This window comes from Nannospalax galili, unplaced genomic scaffold (assembly GCF_000622305.1).
Source record: "Nannospalax galili isolate Female #2095 unplaced genomic scaffold, S.galili_v1.0 scaffold270, whole genome shotgun sequence".
Taxonomy (NCBI): domain Eukaryota; kingdom Metazoa; phylum Chordata; class Mammalia; order Rodentia; family Spalacidae; genus Nannospalax; species Nannospalax galili.
The window spans coordinates 2,768,984-2,777,393 of record NW_008330152.1 but is presented as its reverse complement, the minus strand read 5'-3'; positions in this window follow the sequence as shown (position 1 = coordinate 2,777,393).

Below are 8,410 nucleotides of genomic sequence, written 5' to 3'. Positions count from 1 at the left end.
ATACATGCAGGCAATATACTCATACACATAAAAATTAAAAAACCATAAATAAATAAATGGATTTTTATTTTTGGTTTTTTTGAGATGGTCTCCCTGTAGCTCCAGCTGGCCTAGAACTCACTGTGTAGGCCAGGCTGGCCTTGAACTCACAGAGATCTGCCTGCCTCTGCCTCCCAAGTGCTGGCACTATAGGCGTGGGCCACCATGCCTGGCCAAATAAAAAAAAAATTTTTTTTTAATTTGTATTAATTTTGAGTCTGAAATTTCTGGAATATATACATGTGGGAAGGTGGATGCATGTGCATGTGTGTGTGCATGGATTCAGGTTTTGTGGTGCTTAAGGATCTTACAATTTGCAGGACCCCTTATAAAAACAGTGAAGACAGGGCTGAGGCATCTAGCCCAGTGGTACAGCATTTGTCCAGCATGAGCAAGGCCCTGGGTTTCATCACCAAAACTGCGAACAAAAACAAGACAAAACAGAATGAAACAATGAGAAAATTAAAAACTAAAAGCTAAGCAATGTATCAAATTTGAAAATATTTCAGAAAACTAATGAAGTTTGATTCACTGCCTGACAAACGCCCCTGGTACTTTTCCTCTACAATTTGTGGCTGCATTTGATCACCTTTCTTCTAGTGGGAACATAAAAAAACAGTTTTTCATCTAGTACAGCTGATGGAGATGTGATTTCAATTATTGATGTTTTCAATACTTTAATCTATTATTAGTAGTTCTGTGTACATTTGGGGGATTATTTTTAAATATGTGGAAACTTCTATCAAATTTCTTTCATATAAAAGCTGAAAATTGGGCAGGGAGTCACACGTAAGGCACTTGCAGACAAACCTGGCTGCTTGAATTCAATCCACGGAACCCACATGGTAGAAGGGGAGAACCAACTCCTGCAAGTTGCTGTCTGACCTCCATATGCAGGCTGTGGCATGTTCATGCATTTGCAAAATACGTAAATGTAAAAAGAAAAAAAAAGCTGAAAATTGGGCGGGGGATGTAGCTCAGTTGATAGAATGCTTGCCTAGCACACAGAAAGCTCTGGGTTCTATCCCTAGAATCACATAAGATGAGGCATGATGGTGCATGCCTATAAGACCAGCACTCCAGAGGTAAAGGCAGGAGGACCAGGAGTTCAAAGCCAGCCTAAGCTACACAAGACTCTATTTCAAACAAAACATAACAATCCAGGGGCTGGAGAGATGGCTCAGTAGTTGTGCACTGGCTGTTCTTACAGGGGACCTGGGGTTCAATTCCAAGTACCCATATGGTGGCTAACAACCAACTGTAACTCCAGTTCCAGGGGATCTGATGTCTTCTTCTGGCCTCCTCGGGCATTGCATGTGCACTTAGAAGCAGGAAAAACATTCATCCACATAAAACAAAAATATATAAATAAACAAAAATTCCTAACAAACTGAACATTTTCAGAGTATATCAAGACTCCAAATTCAAGGAATAATCTTTTGCAGTACTGGGGATGGACTCAATCTAGGACCCCACCACTGACCCCACTACAGGGACCAACCAACCATAAGTACTGTAAATTAACAATATTCATTAGCCAATTTGACCTTAATATCTTGTCGTAGAGGTCTTTCATGAGATTTATGTTGTCTTTGTTAATGTCTTTTTTTTTGTTTTGTTTTTATTTTTGTTTTTTTGAGACAGGGTCTCCCTGTGGTGGCCTGGAACTTGCTATATAGATAGACCAGGCTGGCCTCCATCTCACAGAGATCAGCATTCCTCTGTCTCTCAAGTGTTGGGATTAAAGGCATGCACCACCATGCCCGGCTATTTTTATAAAATCAGTATGAAATTTTAAAAATTGGGAGGCAGATCTCTGTGAGTTTGAGGCCAGCCTGGTCTACATAGCACGTTCCAGGCAAGCTGGGACTACAGGGAGACCCTGTCTCAAAAAGACCAAAAAAAAATTCCGATTCTTCTGTCAGATATACTATGAAACAATCCCAAAGCCTATATATTTCCTCTATTTAAAAATTGGTTTTCGGGGTTGAAGAGATGGCTCAGCGTTTGAGAGCACTGGCTGTTCTTGCAGAGGACTGGGGTTTGAATTCCAGCACCCACAAGGCGGCTAATAACCATCAGATCCAGTTCCAGAGGATACAACGCCCTCTTCTGACCTCCACAGGCATTGCATGACATGGATGCACTTGCATACATGCAGGCAATACACTCATACAAATGAAATAATAAATAAAAATAAATAAATAAGCCAGGCGTAGTGGCACATGCCTTTAATCCCAGCACTTGGGAGGCAGAGGCAGGTGGATCTCTGTGAGATCAAGGCCAGCCTGGTCTACATAGCAAGTTCCAGGCCAGCTGGGGCTACACGGAGACTCTGTCTCAAAAAGATTTTAAAAAGTTATTTTTTTCTATTGTGTGTGGTACACCTTTGATCTCAGCACTCAGGAGGCAGAGGCAGGTGGATCTCTGTGAGTCAGCCTGGTCTACATGCCAAGCTCTAGAGTAGCCAGGGCTACATAATAAGACCCTTTCTCAAAATAAAGCAAAACCTTTTGTATGATCTGAAAAATAATTTCATTTACAAATCAGTTTTTAATGGCTCTTTGGGTAACATATAGAAATATTTGAAAAATACCTAGGTATGGTGGTATACAATCTCAGGACTCAGGAAGCAGAGGCAGGTCGATTTCTGTGAGAGCCAGGCTAACATGGTCTACATAGTGAATAAGGAGACCCTGTCTTAAAAAAAATCCAGAAGAAGAAGAAGAAAAAAAAAAAAGGCTGGCAAGATGGCTGGGTGTTAAGGTACTTGCCACCAAGCCCAATGACCTAAATTCAATCCCCCAGACCCACGGGGACAAGAAGAGAATCAATCCCACAAGTGTCCTCTGACCTCTGTAAGCATACCCTGTGGTACACATGCATAGACACACAAAATAAATAAACAAATACAGTTTTAAAAAAGAGGCAGGCATAATGTCTCATGCCTTTAATCCCAGCACTTGGGGCGCTGAGGCAGGTAGATTTATGTGCGATTGAGGCCAGCCTTGGTCTACAGTAATGAGTTCCAGGTCAGCTGGGGCCACAGGAAGACCCTGTATCAAAAAACCAAAAAATTTAAAAAGAAAGAAAAGAGAGAAAGAAAAAAAGCTGTCAAAAGAAAAGAAAGGGGGGGCTGGAGAGATGGCTTAGAGGTTAAGAGCACTGGCTGCTCTTGCAGAGGACTCGGGTTCAAATCCCAGCACCCACCTGGTAGCTAGCAACCATCCTTAACTTCAGTTCCAGGAGATCTGACATCCTCTTCTGCCTTCCTGGGGGCACTACATGATACAGGTACACTTACAACATTTGCAGGCATAACATTTATAAACATTAAAAAAAAAGTTTAAAAATATTTTTTTAAAAAGAAAATAAGGAGAATAAGAAAGAAAAAAAATTCAAGTGTAAGCACACTGGGGAGACAGACACAGGACTGCCACAAGTTCAAGACCAGCCAGGACTACATAGCAAGACCCTATCTCCCACAAAAGGAAAAAGAAGGAAGAAAGAAGAAAAAGAAAGAAAAGAAACTATTTCATTGCATAGGCAACTGCAATTTTATTTATTATATTATTGATTTCTGTGAGAGATTTTTCCTGGGGAGATACACACACACACACACACACACACACACACACACACACACACACACACACAAGTACTCACCCCAGATAGGGAACCCACAACAGACCAAATTAAGCACTGCACAAAAGTCGAACTTGGTGAAGCAAATGAGTTTTTATTGGGGTTACTAACAGGAGTGTGGGTAAGGAGTTACTTACAAAGAGTAGTAAGATCCTCTTGATCAAGGAGGTCATGGAGACCCCACCAGATGGACTTGAACCAGTGTCCAGTCTACAAAGAAGAGGGTCAACACAGAGGAATCATTTCCTCTATGCTTTCAAGTGAAGCCACCCACGGTCAAGCAGGACCTTTCACTTATCTTCACATAGATGGAACTGGTAGAGGAAAGGAGCCAGGGACTCCTCCTAAGCCCATGTGACCCCTGAGGAACAGATCCTCAAATGACCTTAACAGTAAAAATAAATTGGTTTATCTGGGCCAACTGCATGGTCTTAAACACCCAAATAGAAAGTAAAACCAAAGATTAAAGGGGCCAATACAATTCTTTAAGAGTCCTTGTGTATAGCTAACGGCTACATAACAAGAAACAATGACAGACAGGAGATACCTTCCTTTGAGTTATTGGCCAGGGTGGCCCAAGAGATTCCTAGACAGTAACCCAGCATAGAACTGGGAAAATGAACAGCAGACCCCAATCTTATCTAAAGGAATATTGGCAACTGATTGCTGCTAGATGAGGAACAGCTGATCTTCCTTAAACAAGGAACTCTAGATAGGCTGACTAGACTCAGCAGGTGGACAAGCACTGGGTAATGGCTGGAGGCACTGATAACACAGTGGATAATAACAGGGATGACAGAGTATATCAGCTCCAGTGGAGGTGGGGGGCATGGGAGGGTGTCACTTGGGATGTGGGTATATAGAGTGATAAGATTGTTTGGGATGTTCTATATGAAATACACACAAAAAAATCAATAAATTTTTTAAATGAATTATATTTGAGGAAGAAGCTAAAAATTTGCTTCATGTTAATTAGTAGATGTGAAAAACATTACCATTGAAATCTACCTGATGGCTTTATATCCATGCCCAGGTGCCAAGGATCTCAGAAAGTAACCGACTGTGACTAGTAATAATCAGATATGTAGAGATTAGAGACACATGTGCAAACATCTAAGCGTTAGTTGTATTAAGAATGAGTTTTTCTGCATGAAACAGTATATTTTAATAATGAAATGGAGATCTTTTTTAAAGGTTAAAACCTCATTCAATTTTATGTCATATAGGGTTTATACTGAGTACAATATTGTATAACTGTAATAATTCAACTGTAAACCTAAAAATTTACAGCCAATTTTGAAAGAGATGCATCTTAGCTCTGGAAATTGTTATTGAATATGTCAATGCTGTTGTAATGAAATGCTTCTACTAATTATGTGGTTACTAAATAATAAAAAAAAAAGAGTAGGGGTGACTCAAAGCAGCTATATCACTGAAAAGCCCATGCAGCACGAGGACAAGAATGTTTCAGTTCAGAAGAAACTGCTCTATAATTTTAACACACACACACACACACACACACACACTCACACACACACAGAGAGTATTTATTTACTTATACTCCTGGGGGATTGAACCCAGAGCTTCTTGCATACTAGGCAAATACTCTACAGCTGAGCTATAACCCCAACCCCCCCCTCCCTCCCTCCCACCCTCCACTCTCCCCTTTCCTGTCTCCTCTCTCCCTCCTTTCTTTCTATTTTTCTTTTTTGAGACAGGGTTGTATGGTCTGGAACTCACTATGTAGACCAGGCTGGGCTTGAACTCACAGAGATCCCCCTGCTCTGCCTCCCTGGTGCTGGGATTAAAGGCAACACAATTGGCCCAAACCTTTCTTTTAGTTTTTAAGATCTGGTCTCACTAGTAATCCAAGAATTCAGCATGGTCTCACCTCAGCCTCTGAGTGCTGGGATCGTGCCTGGCTTTGATTCTGTTTTTGCCGGGAATAATTTCCATTTGGATCTGCTCACAGATCCAGTTTTCATAGTTGGTGGCTGGGAGAATTTTCCACAGACCATCTTCTGGCTCTCTCCACTTAAAACCTGTTTCTCTTCCAGCACCCACATCCTAACTGCTGTAGCTCAGTCGTGATACAAGGTGGGCAGTCCAATTATTCCTGGAAGTTATTCCTGCCCCAGTAAACCCTATGTGTGGAAATAGAACAGCTCATTAAAGTCACACCAAATGTATTGCTAACCTAACTTCTCGGGATCCCAAAGGCCCCCAGCCTGTTGGGTGCTCCAGGACACCCCAGAGAGTGTGACAAATGGAGAGTCATAGTGGGAAGCTATAGCAGTGTTTTGTTTTGTTGTTGTGGGTTTTTTTGTTGTTGTTGGGGGGGGGTTTGGTTTTTGTTTTTTTTTTGTCTTTTTGAGATAGGGTCTCCCCCTAGCGCCAGAGATCCGCCTGCCTTTGCCTCTTAAGTGCCGGGATTAAAGGCATGCGCCACCACACTCGGCCTAGTGTTTTGTTTTTAAACTGGATCTAACTATGTAGCCCAGGCTGGCCTCGAACTCACAGTGAACCCCTGCCCATGCCTCCTGAGTGCTGGAATTATAGGTGTCATCAGCCTTCAGGCCTCACTGCAGTCTTAATAGATTACAGCTCAGAGCTTTCTCCAATTTTACACACCCTGATAAAAATGGGCGTTCATTAGTGGGGTTCCTTCAAGGGCTGTGGGAGGATTTCTAGTAAATGAGGGGCCTAAAACTTATTAAGCTTTATTACTTCTGGGCTGGTGCTCTGGGTATGCCTGAGAATTTGGTTGTGTGTGTGTTTTCGTAAACAAAGAGCATCAGAATCTCAGAGGGCGGGGCACAGAGTACAAGAGTCTAGGAGCGTCCCCCTACCCTCATTCCCCTTGACCTTGAGCAAGTTCACCCTCCTCCCTCCGCGTCTCACTCGTCGTCGGCGATGCCACCCCGTGGCTCCTAGAGGGCACCAGAGCCTTGTGTCAGACGACCCGGATGCAGCCCTGGCGACCGCGTGGACTGGGTTGTCGAGGGGAGTTCCGAGCCTGGCCCCCGCGGGCTTCCGGTGACGTGCATGGTGTGTGGCAGTAGCAAGTACCACCCCTGTAGGCAAAGGTCCAAGTGACTATGGGGACAGACCCCTGAAGCACAGAGCAGGCACAAGTCACAGCCAGGAGCGGGGTCATGTGTCCACCGCCAGGTGGCACCATTGAGCGCATACAGAAACTGAGCTCAGGGAACCTGGACCTCCGGAGGTCAGGGAGAGGTCCCTCCTGTAGCGGGCTGTCCTTGGGGACTCTAACAGACCCCCAGGAATGACCACGACACTCCTGTTTCTGGTTTAGGGTGTCTGACACAGGGCAGTTCGGTCGGTAGATGATGCGGTGGTGCTTGTGACCAGGTGGGACTATGCACCTGTGTGGACACGCCACCCAGACCACAAATGCAACATTTGGGCCAACAGCTGCTTCCTGTGGCCTGTGCTGGTGGCATGGAGACTCTTCTGACAAGCACTCTGCCACTGAGTCACACCCACAGCTCCCTGAATTGTGCATTTAAAGAAAGGATTTATTCATTTTATTTTTTGTGAATGAATGTTGTCCTCGCTTATATGTAAAGTGTACCACGTGCAGGGAGGCCAGAAGAGGATGTCAGATCCTCTGGAACTGGAGCTTCAGACAAGTGTTAGACACCATGTGGGCGCTGGGAACCAAACCTGGGTCCTTCCTTTGCAAGAGCAGCCAGTGCTCTTAACTGCTGAACCATTTCTCCAGCCCTTGAATTGTGAATTTTTTTTTAAAAAAAATGTTTTATTATTTTTATTTTATGTGTATGTGTGTATTGCCTGCATGTAGGTAAGTGCACCTGTGTCATGCAATGCCCGCAGAGGGCAGAGAGGCTGTAGGATCCCCTGGAACTGGAGTTAGGGACAGTTGTTAGCGGCCATATGGGTGCTGGGATTCGAACCTGGGTCTTCTGCAAGAACAACCAGTGTTCTTAACTGCTGAGCCATCCCTCCAGCCCCTGAATTGTGCATTTTATAAGTGGTTACAATGGTAAATTTAATGATGTGTATATTTTTTTGCAATAAAAAATGTCTGGTTTTTGGTCTTTTTCTCTCTCTCTTTTTTTTTCCTTTTTTTGGGGGGGGGTCTTTTTGAGACAGGGTCTCCCTGTAGCCCCAGCTGTCCTGGAACTCACTATGTAGACCAGGCTGGCCTCGACCTCACAGAAATCTTCCTGCCGCTGCCTGGGACCAAAGGCGCACGCCATCACACCCAGCTGACAATAAAAATATTTTAATGATTAAAATGCTTCATTGTAAACTGGGTCTCATGTGGCAGGCCTGTAATCCCACTATTCAGGAGGCTGAACCACATCCCCAGACCTTGGTGTCTGAGCCAGGCTGCTCTGGGCTACAGAAGGAACCAAAATCTCCCTGCCCTGATGTTGCTGGGGGCTCATAGGCGGTCTTCTGTGGTTTGTAGTGTTGTGTTTTTTTCTTTTTTGGTACTGGGAATGTAATCTCAACCTTTCACATGCTAAACAAGTACTCTCCCACTGAGCTGCATCTTTGTCTATATAATCTCTTCTTGTTTTTTTATTTATTTTGTTTTGTTTTTTTTGTGTGCGATGGGATCTCAAGTAGCTCAAACCAGCCTCCAACTGATAGCTATAATAATCCTACCTCAACCTCCTGAGTTCTGGAATTACAGGCAGACACCACCACAGTCGGCTCTGAATAATCATCTTTT